We start from the raw sequence: 9,622 nt of genomic DNA, 5'->3' as shown, positions 1-9,622 counted from the left end.
GTGAGAGTGCGGAGCGGTCCCTGTCAGCTCACTTTCGGGTGGCAAGCAGACAGAGCAAGTGCTCCATCAGGCGGGCAGGCTCCCCAGACAACCCCCCCCAAACAGGGTCACCATCTCAGCCTGGCCAGGCCTCATCCATCAGCCCAGACAGCTGTCCCATTAGCACCGCCTCAGCCTCAGACACAGAGACGCACAGAGGACACATGGCGACGTGGCACACCGGGGGAGCACACAGGACATACACACAGACACCGGGGGGGCTCTCACTCTTACTCACAGACTCACTAATCCACACACTCACAAACACTAAATGTTCCTTTCCCCACCCGAAAAAAACCCCACACCCATTTAAACTACGCAAACTTCTTCTGCTGGCCTCTCTGAAGAGAAATGATGTGCATTCACACTTAATTGAGCCGTGATGACGTTATCCATTCGTATGTAAAAATGTTTTCCATTTTACAGTAGCACAATCCCCTTTTCCCTTAAAAATACTTCTGAGTTAGTCTGCACCCGCAGATGCACTGTACATTCCTCAGCTGACATGGGAAAAGCTAGTCATACTACACATAGGGCACAACAGACATGGGAAAAGCTAGTCATACTACACATAGGGCACAACAGACACGCTGCAGCATGGTCGCTCCGTCCCTGGCCTTGCAGTGCGTCTCGGGGGGGGGGGCCGGCGGCGGCCCGCCACCATGGAGGACTGAAGTTACTGAAATCAAAACAAATCAATGAAGCCCAGACCCAGGGGAGGCGAGTGGAGGAGGGGAGCCTTTTGCTCCAAATTACAGCATGAAAGAAAGAAAACGCTGTGGATGTGATGTGGAATAAAACAAGAGGCAACACAGCTCTGCCTGCCAGTAGGCCTGACCACACAGTAGCAGAGACGAGAGAGAGCTAGTGAGGAGGGGATGTGTGACAGAGATGGAGAGAAAGAAAGAGAGGGTAGAGAAAGAGCGAGTGCAAGGAGTGAAATGCTGGAAGCATTGAGAAAATTGTTACCCACACAGAGAGGGAGCAACAAGTGGATATAGCAAGAGGGACACACACACATGCAGAGAGAGAGAGATAGAGAGAGAGAGAGAGAGAGAGAGAGAGAGAGAGAGAGAGAGAGACAGACAGGACAGGACAGGACAGGAAAAAATAAAAACCCTCCAACCCAAAAAGGCAAGTGGTGTTGATGGTATCCTTAATGAAATGATCAAATATACAGACAACAAATTCCAATTGGCAATACTAAAACTCTTTAACATCATCCTTAGCTCTGGCATCTTCCCCAATATTTGGAACCAAGGACTGATCACCCCAATCCACAAAAGTGGAGACAGATTTGACCCCAATAACTACCGTGGGATATGTGTCAACAGCAACCTTGGGAAAATCCTCTGCATTATCATTAACAGCAGACTCGTACATTTTCTCAATGAAAACAATGTACTGAGCAAATGTCAAATTGGCTTTTTACCAAATAACCGTACGACAGACCATGTATTCACCCTGCACACCCTAACTGACAACCAAACAAACCAAAACAAAGGCAAAGTCTTCTCATGCTTTGTTGATTTCAAAAAAGCCTTTGACTCAATTTGGCATGAGGGTCTGCTATACAAATTGATGGAAAGTGGTGTTGGGGGTAAAACACACAACATTATAAAATCCATGTACAAAAACAACAAGTGTGCGGTTAAAATAGGCAAAAAACACACAGATTTCTTCCCACAGGGCCGTGGGGTGAGACAGGGATGCACCTTAAGCCCCACCCTCTTCAACATATATATCAACGAATTGGCGCGGGCACTAGAAAAGTCTGCAGCACCCGGCCTCACCCTACTAGAATCTGAAGTCAAATGTCTACTGTTTGCTGATGATCTGGTGCTTCTGTCACCAACCAAGGAGGGCCTACAGCAGCACCTAGATATTCTGCACAGATTCTGCCTGGGCCCTGACAGTAAATCTCAGTAAGACCAAAATAATGGTTTTCCAAAAAAGGTCCAGTCACCAGGACCACAAATACAAATTACATCTAGACACCATTGCCCTAGAGCACACAAAAAAACTATACATACCTTGGCCTAAACATCAGCGCCACAGGTAACTTCCACAAAGCTGTGAACGATCTAAGATACAAGGCAAGGAGGGCATTTTATGCCATCAAAAGGAACATAAAATTCAACATACCAATTAGGATCTGGCTAAAAATATTTGAATCAGTCATAGAGCCCATTGCCCTTTATGGTTGTGAGGTCTGAGATTTCACAAAATGGGAGAAACACCAAATTGAGACTCTGCATGCAGAATTCTGCAAAACTATCCTCCGTGTACAACGTAGAACACCAAATAATGCATGCAGAGCAGAATTAGGCCGATACCCACTAATTATCAAAATCCAGAGAAGAGACGTTAAATTCTACAACCAACTAAAAGGAGGCGATTCCCAAACCTTCCATAACAAAGCCATCACCTACAGAGAGATGAACCTGGAGAAGAGTCTCCTAAGCAAGCTGGTCCTGGGGCTCTGTTCACAAACACAAACACACCCTACAGAGCCCCAGGACAGCAGCACAATTAGACCCAAGCAAATCATGAGAAAACAAAAAGATAATTACTTGACACATTGGAAAGAATTAACAAAAAAACAGAGAAAACTAGAATGCTATTTGGGCCTAAACAGATAGTACACAGTAGCAGAATACCTGACCACTGTGACTGACCTAAACTTAAGGAAAGCTTTGACTATGTACAGACTCAGTGAACATAGCCTTGCTATTGAGAAAGGCCGCCGTAGGCAGACATGGCTCTCAAGAGAAGACAGGCTATGTGCACACTGCCCACAAAATGAGGTGGAGACTGAGCTGCACTTCCTAACCTCCTGTCCAATGTATGACCGACCATATTAAAGACACATATTTCCCTCAGATTACACAGATCCACAAAGAATTCGAAAACAAACCCTATTTTGAAAAACTCCCATATCTACTGGGTGAAATACCACAGTGTGCCATCACAGCAGCAAGATTTGTGACCTGATGCCACAAGAAAAGGGCAACCAGTGAAGAACAAACACCATTGTAAATACAACCCATATTTATGTTTATTTATTTTCCCTTGTGTACTTTAACCATTTGTACATTCTTACAACATGGTATAAATAGATAAAATGGCATTTGTAATGTCTTTATTATTTTGAAACTTCTGTATGTTAAATGTTTACTGTTAATTTGTATTGTTTATTTCACTTTTGTATATTATCTACCTCACTTGCTTTGGCAATGTTAACACGTTTCCCAAGCCAATAAAGCCCCTTGAATTGAATTTAATTGAGAGAGAGAGATGTTTCCCATGCCAATAAAGCCCCTAAAATTGAATTGAAACGAAAGAGAAAGAGAGAGAGAGAGAGAGAGAGAGAGAGAGAGAGAGAGAGAGAGATGGGGGGGTCTGGATAGGCTCAGCTAGTCGAGGGCAGAGAAGGGAAAGACAGGGTCCTGTGGCAGAGAGCTGGACGCTCTATCGGCTCAGCAGACAGACAGGCAGGCAGGTAGGCAGGCCACTACACTCTGTAATTTACAGAAGTGGAATGCGGCAGCCAGCCCCTGGTGCTAATTACAGGCCCTCTCTTTCTCCTTCCCTCACTCTCTCTCTCTTTCTGCTGTCAGAGTGGGGCTGGGCCCTGGCTGTCTGCTGGAGACTGAGCCAGAGCCAACCAACCAGAACCAGACTACTCCCACAATGCCCTGCTCTCTCCCAGCCCCAGTCCCCAGATACAGCAGCAGCAGCAACAGTGAACAGCAAGTCAGCTAGTCTCCACTGGAAACATACTGCACAAACACTGTCGGTCAGTCCAGTATATCTCTGTATGTCCGTCCTCAAGTGGCTGGCAGTCTATTTTAATGTTGATCATATCTGTGCATGCATGTGAAAGGGTTGGTGTGGTAGCTCATATTGGGGGTGAAGGGGTGTTGTATTCAAACAGATGACTTTCATATCAGGAAGGGGAAGGGGGCACTTTATGGCAAAACAATTATCTGCATCCATCTATCATCCTACTCTATGCATCCCCATCGTTCTCAACCTCCACCCATCTATCATCCTACTCTATGCATCCCCATCATTCTCAACCTCCATCCATCTCCCTCTGTTTGTCTCCAGGTGCTGGTTACTGCCACACATAGAGTACAAGACCCCCCCCCCCGTATCTCTTTCGTATCGTCTGAGATCCCCAAAGATTGGAAAGCTGCCACGGTCATTCCCCTCTTCAAAGGGGGAGACACTCTAGACCCAAACTGTTCCAGATATCATAACCGCCATCGATAAGAGACAATACGTTGCAGCTGTATTCATCGACGTGGCCAAGGATTTCGACTCTGTCAATCACCACATTCTTATAGGCAGACTCAACAGCCTTGGTTTCTCAAATGACTGCCTCGCCTGGTTCACTAACTACTTCTCAGATAGAGTTCAGTGTGTCAAATTGGAGGGCCTGTTGTCCGGACCTCTGGGAGTCTCTATGGGGGTGCCACAGGGTTAAATTCTCGGGCCGACTCTTTTCTCTGTATACATCAATGATGTCGCTCTTGCTGCTGGTGATTCTCTGATCCACCTCTACGCAGACGATACCATTCTGTATACTTATGGCCCTTCTTTGGACACTGTGTTAACTAACCTCCAGACGAGCTTCAATGCCATACAACACTCTTTCCGTGGCCTCCAACTGCTCTTAAATGCAAGAAAAAACTAAATGCATGCTCTTCAACCAATCGCTGCCAGGACCTGCCCTCCCGACTCACATTAAGCATCTCCAATCCAAAATTAAATCTAGAAATCGGCTTTCTATTTCGCAACAAAGCCTCCTTCACTCATGCTGCCAAACATACCCTCGTAAATCTGACTATCCTACCTATCCTTGACTTCGGAGATGTCATTTACAAAATAGCCTCCAACACTCTACTCAGCAAATTGGATGCAGTCTATCACAGTGCCATCCATTTTGTCACCAAAGCCCCATATAGTACCCACCACTGCGACCTGTACGCTCTCGTTGGCTGGCCCTCACTTCATATTCGTCGCCAAACCCACTGGCTCCAGGTCATCTATAAGTCTTTGCTAGGTAAAGCCCCCCCTTATCTCAGCTCACTGGTCACCATAGCAACACCCACCCATAGCACGCGCTCCAGCAGGTATATTTCACCGGTCACCCCCAAAGCCAATTCCTACTTTGGCCGCCTTTCCTTCCAGTTCTCTGCTGCCAATGACTGGAACAAATTGCAAAAATCACTGAAGCTGGAGACTCATATCTCCCTCTCTAACTTTAAGCACAGCTGTCAGAGCAGCTCACAGATCACTGCACCTGTACATAGCCCATCTGTAAACAGCCCATCCAACTACCTCATCCCCATACTGTTATTTATTTTTTTGGTCCTTTGCACCCCAGTATCTCTACTTGCACATTCATCTTCTGCACATCTGTCACTCCAGTGTTTAATCGCTAAATTGTAATTATTTCGCCACTATGGGCTATTTATTGCCTCATCTCCCTTATCTTACCTCATTTGCACTCACTGTATGTATACTTTTCTATTGTGTTATTGGCTGTATGTTTGTTTATTCCATGTGTAACTCTGTGCTGTTGTTTGTGTCACACTGCTTTGCTTTATCTTGGCCAGGTCGCAGTTGTAAATGAGAACTTGTTCTCAACTGGCCTACCTGGTTAAATAAAGGTGAAATATATATATATATTTTTAAATAGTATGCCATGCACTCTAACCTACATGTAAAACACATATCTTAGCTCTTGCACCGCCCTCATTGCACAGCACATCGCTCTGAATGATTTATGTGGTCCTTTACAGTAAATTCTCTCTCTCTCTCTCACACCCACATAGATATTTCCAAAACAACACAAATAGGAACAGAAAAAGACAATACCTTTTTCTTTCATACCCACACGCATGTCCACACAAACATATTACACAGATAATGTATGTGGAGAAAAAGCAGTCCAAAGTGCCCAGAAAACAGCACAGGCCGTGGTGACATTGACACACAAGTCATTGTTTCCCTTGATGGAAACTGAGTACCCTTCTTCCCCCATAGCAACAGCAGCAGTCTGGCTCCACATTGCCCTTTCTGACTCATTTCACAGTAAGACAGGAGCATATTGATCATACAGAACGCTACTAAACCCTACTAAGCCATCTCTGCCAGCATACACACCAACACAGACACACAACATGACCACCTCTGCCAAAAGACCAGGGGGGGGCAAACATGGACCCCCCTGCAATCTCCCAGAACCCAATCCAGTCTGTGTGTGTGTGTGTGTGTGTGTGTGTGTGTGTGTGTGTGTGTGTGTGTGTGTGTGTGTGTGTGTGCATGCGTGCGTGTGCGTGTGTGTGTGTGTGTGTGTGTGTGTGCATGCGTGCATGCGTGCGTGTGCGTGTGCGTGTGTGTGTGTGTGTGTGTGTGTGTGCATGCGTGTGCGTGTGCGTGTGTGTGTGTTCAGAGGGAGCTAACTGGCTATACCCAGAGCCCACACTGTCTGAGTTTATTTGCATGTTTGACTGTCTGTAATAACAGCAGACAGTAGGAAACAAAGTGATGACATTTCACCGTAAAGTACCGCAGACGTCAATGTAAAATAACCCCCTGAACCACTGACCCTGGACCTGCCATACTCTAATATACACACACCCAGCTCTGTTAAACACCAACGAGCGGCCCATGATGGTAGCGCCGGCAGAGAGAGACAGAAAGCGAGAGGGAGGTGAGTCAGAGAGACCATATCATGTGAAGGGTTGCGGTTACATGAATCAATGAACACGGACCTGTCCATTCCATAGTCATTGAGAACCCTGAGTGAAAGAGTGAATGTAGGCAGGTCCACAGTCATAGATGTATCCAAAGAAGATTCGTGACTGCAGTACTGGTACCGTCACAGTATGGCAGGGAGTGGATATTGGTGGGGGTGTGGGTGAGGCTATAGGCTAACATAGTGTTATATCCACTGGCCTGCCTTTCATCCCTCCTCGTATTTTTTTTTTTTTTTAGAGCGGGACAAAGTATTGACGCCCACTTGAAAACATCGCTGGTTGGCATGTAATTTGTGCCAGGCAGCCAAAGGCCTGGAATTGGCTAGAATCATTCAGTGTACGGCAGCTGGGAGAGAAAGTGCTCTTTGTCTCTGCGGCAGCGCTGCTAACGGTGAATTGCCTTGAATTCTCTCCTCATTGTCGATCTTCTCTAAATCGAACTGTTATTTAGTGTGGTTCCAATAGAGCTGGGGTCACACCGGGTTAGCGTTGGAAAAAACAGTCTGTCTCTTTACCTGACAGCTGAGTCACGCACACATGCACACACGCGCACACAAACAAATCATAAGCAGTACAGTAGGATATACAAACATGGTAATATAATCATGTCTCCGCATCATTCATAACACATCAATAATCACTCTCCCTGCGGGAGTTCAGCTATGATGCAAACAAACCCCGACAGCGACCCGCTGTGTGTGTTACAACAAACAGCTGTGTGCGCACAGAGACAAGGCACGGTCCCTGGAACCTCGCATAGGACGCAAGTCAACTCTGCAAGGCCATTTGGCAAGGCCATGTCTGACATGTTGCCTCTCATCTCCACAGCTTCTCACAGAAATATACTGCATGATTTCTATTTTCCTGTAACATACATGGTCATTGTTCATTAGCGCCACACGCAGTCGCAATACAATGTTTACACCCACTAAGCCTATAGAACAATCGAAAGAGAATCGTTTGATTTTCCGGCCACAGGTTAATGAGTTTTCATACTGTCATCTATATCACAAAGCGGTTTACCAAAGATTACTACTGCAGGAAACATCCACTGTGGACCTCACTCGTGCCAGAGATTCAGCATTCTGTTGAACAGAGATTTATCAAGCTAATTTATTATGCGCTCTGGATGACTTGTTTATGACCAGCGAGATAAGAGCAGACACGGTTTCATTAGCTGGGTGAAACATGCTCGTTGATCTGCAAGAGAAAAATACAACTAAAGGTACTATTTCAATTTAATTAGGCTAATTGTCTTGGGATTTACAAGGTGCCAGGCAATTCCACATTGAGTTGTTATTACACCTTTAGTGGAATTTGCTAAATGTCACCAATCTAGAAAGGCCTTACTTTAAGTCTTTTTTTCCCCATTAAACATAAAATATTATAACAGGCCCCAACATTTTGTTAATTTCACATGTAGGCTACAGTAATTCAATCTGAATTATTTAGACCTGTTATAAATGAATTTCATTGATGCAATACCCCTCATTACTCTTTCTCTCTCTCTCTCTCCGCACACGTTTTTCTTTTACATTGCTTACTGCCAATCGCCCACTCTCAATCAATAGGTCTTATCCGATGTAGAGAATATAAACTATCAGCCCAAAGCCATACCCGTCAACTATTTATGCTATAAATGTATATAGCCAATAGTTAAAAATAGCCATATAATCTTAAATATGCTAAGAGGAAAATCCAGTTAGTCTTATTACATGTAGCCTAGGCAAAAGTATTTGGGGTTTATGCAGTCTACAATTGTCGATTGGAGATGGATAATGGTAAAACAAATATATATATATAAAAAAAAGACAAATATATTTACAATAACAAGCATACTTTTCCAAAATAAATCCCCACATATGCATAATTAAAACAAGCTGCTATACTTTCTAGTTGCAGTAGGCTTTAAAACAAAATAGCATTATAGAATCATCTAATATCATCCATGTTGCAAGCAATGCAACTTAGTAAAAGCAACACCTCAAAACAATTGCTCAATATACACATAATGTACACCGTGTTATACACACAATGTACACCATGTTAATCGATTTAACGCTCCAAAACATTTACCTGGGTGACGAAGTCCTGAAGGGGCGCGGCGGTCGGTGCTGAGCAGCTCCGCTTGTGACCTTCAGGCAGGATGGGTAGAAGCCACAACTATCGAACTGAATTGGTAATAAATGCAACCTACGCCACCTGACAATAATTCCATGAATCGACGTAGAATAGGCTGCCTTCTGGCTGTGTGGTTTTATTTGTGACGAACGCGCCGAGGTGATTCGCTCTTCACGGAGAACTGGCGGCGATCTCTTCTGTCCAGTCCGGCTGGCGCTGCTCAGAGCTGTACCAATGACTGTATAGGGCTGCACGGAGCGGATCAGAGCCGCTAACAAAATAGACACAATTTCAGCCAGCCACGTTTCAGCAGCCACCCTTTTACCGTAAAACTCCAAGAGCTGTGCACATATCATTTATTCATACTTTCCAATTGTGTACTCATTCACAGTGAGAGCAGCATTTTACCATATTTGATACATCTTTCTCGGAAATGCAAAGATTTTAAGCATCTTCAAATATTTAACATGTAGCCTACTCTGCGTGTTTCGATATAGGCCTACCAAGTTCGTGGTGTGTGCTGTGTGCTCTGTGCAAATTTAGTACAACAAATGTATCATATAGTTTACAAGATATTAAATCGGAATATCACCTGTCACAAAGTGGTGAGATGAACCCGAATATAGAAAGTGATGTATTTGCATTGCCTTTATGTACCAATGATATCACCAGCAGTCCTCTATTTACAT

The 9,622-nt window shown here is 44.6% G+C and overlaps 1 protein-coding gene across 1 annotated transcript in view; it reads right to left on the bottom strand.

Moving 5' to 3' along the window:
* The window catches only part of LOC139411345 (docking protein 4-like), a 49,898-nt gene extending 40,725 nt beyond the window's left edge, over positions 1 to 9,173 (bottom strand). Inside the window, exon 1 of the mRNA XM_071157601.1 lies at positions 8,889 to 9,173. The gene's annotated coding sequence lies outside the window, so the exon portion shown is untranslated. The remainder of the gene's footprint in view (positions 1 to 8,888) is intronic.
* Positions 9,174 to 9,622: the final 449 nt, after the last annotated feature.

This window comes from Oncorhynchus clarkii, chromosome 6, assembly GCF_045791955.1.
Source record: "Oncorhynchus clarkii lewisi isolate Uvic-CL-2024 chromosome 6, UVic_Ocla_1.0, whole genome shotgun sequence".
NCBI classification, from domain to species: Eukaryota; Metazoa; Chordata; class Actinopteri; order Salmoniformes; family Salmonidae; genus Oncorhynchus; species Oncorhynchus clarkii.
The sequence above is the reverse complement of the archived record's forward strand: the minus strand, read 5'-3'. Positions and strand labels throughout refer to the sequence as shown.